We start from the raw sequence: 1,986 nt of genomic DNA on the forward strand, positions 1-1,986 counted from the left end.
CCTTTTATGTCTTTTATTTGTTGGGCTTCTGTGAACAACAGGTTGTATTCCTTTAAGAAGGAAAGTTTGAAAAGCACTGAAGTCATCCAATCATCTCACTTTATTAACAGTGAAACCAAGGCCCAGAGTGATGAAGGGACTCCAAGGCAGCCTGGGAGGGCTGCTCAGAGGAGGTGACATGTGCAGGGAGCCTTGAAGGGTAAGCAGAACTTCTCCCACATTGACAGGCAACAAGAGGAGGAAGGAACCGCTACGTGGCCCCATGCCTGTCCCGCCTGCTGGCCTCTGCTCAGGGTCCTGCCCTGCTTCCCCTGTGCCTCTCTTTGACAACCAGCTCATGCCACCTCCTCCATAAAGACCCTCCACTCAGAATGAATAGCCCTGGCACTGTTGCCCTTACAACAGAAGATTTGTGGGGCAATTTAGCTCTTTGATCATTCTGCCCAGCCCTGTGGCCAAGGCTGGTGGTGCCAATGCCATCCATCCCAAGGCCACCAGGAACATGCCTGCATTTAAACAAAGGTGGGTGTATTACCAGTGGCAATGAAGGAGGATGCACGCCATGGGGAATTCAGGGAGAGGGTGCTAGAAATGAGTTACCGGATTGGGGCGTGTGTGAGGTGCTTTCATAGAGGATTCAAGGGAGCAGAGCTTTGCTCTGGAGCAAATGCTATCAGGAAGCAAGGNCAAGTTATGGAAATGAGAGTGTGGAGAACTGCCTGTGTTTATTATCCCCCTATTACCACTGGAGAAACAGGCTCGTGCATATGAGCTCACTCAGGGTCACCAAGCTCGGGAGGGGCTGGCTGAGCAGAGATTTGAAAGCAGCCTGTCTGACGGGGGCTCCTCCCATTCCACTCCCCAGGAAGAGGAATGGCCAGGACGTGGTGACTGATGCCACTGACAGCCCAGGTGGAAGGGCTGGCACAGGCGGGGCTACAGGCCAGGGACTCAGGCCAGCCTGAGCCTCCCGAGCAGGCGGCCAAGGGAAGGCAATCCCTCTCCTGCTTGGCTCGGCTGTCCCTCTCACCACCGGAGCCCTGATTGAGTGCGGCACTTTCAGAGCAGTGAAGGATGAAAATGGGAAAGGAGGAGAAGGAGCAGACAGGAGGGAGGGAGCGCCTCACCAGAGGGAAGACAGCACCCTATTTAGGCCAGACGGAGGGCAGCGCTGCCCTGCTATCTCTGCACTACCTTTTAGCGCTTTAATCAAATGCCTTACGAATGGCTTCGCCTGGGTGTCAAAAATCCAATTGGATACATTTATTGGCCTGACAACCAATTTTCTGCGATGTATCATCAGGGACTGATGGTCCACTCTCAGCAGCAGGGGAGTTGGCAATAATGGAGCTTGGAGAGCCATCGTGTACCCTCAATATTGTTTCAAGCTGTCATGGGGGAAGGAACAAAGCCTGAGCCCCTGGAAACAGACAGACTGACAGACAGACAGAAGGACAGAGTGTGTCTCAAGACTCAGATCCCTGCACAGTGGGGCAAACGCTGAACCGAGTGGAGAGATCCGGGAAGCCATTCACTGCCTTCATGGCCTGGACACTGCCCCTTCCTAACCTGGCTCTCCTCGGGGTCTTCACCAGCCATGTCATGAGAATGGGAGAGCAAGAACCTGGCAGGGCTGATGTGAAGAGCACATGGACTCAGACAGCAGCCACTCAGCACCCTCCACATGCAGGGCATGGAGCTAGACAGCCAATTAGGACGTGACTCTAGTCCTGGCAGAGCTGCCGGAGGAGGAGGGGAGACCAAATTAAAGCGTTGGAGGGAACCACAGACACTCTCCCCTCTCATGCCTTTCCAGATGGTGCTGAGGAGCCCTAGGAGTCTCCAGTAGCCCCCACCCCAAGAGTTGCTAAAAAGCTGAGGACTAAGCCCCCAGCCTCAACTTTAATCACACAGCTCCACTTGTGCCTTTTATGTCTTTTATTTGTTGGGCTTCTGTGAACAACAGGTTGTATTCCTTTAAGAAGG

This window comes from Galeopterus variegatus, unplaced genomic scaffold, assembly GCF_000696425.1.
Source record: "Galeopterus variegatus unplaced genomic scaffold, G_variegatus-3.0.2 Scaffold1217, whole genome shotgun sequence".
Classification (NCBI taxonomy): Eukaryota; Metazoa; Chordata; class Mammalia; order Dermoptera; family Cynocephalidae; genus Galeopterus; species Galeopterus variegatus.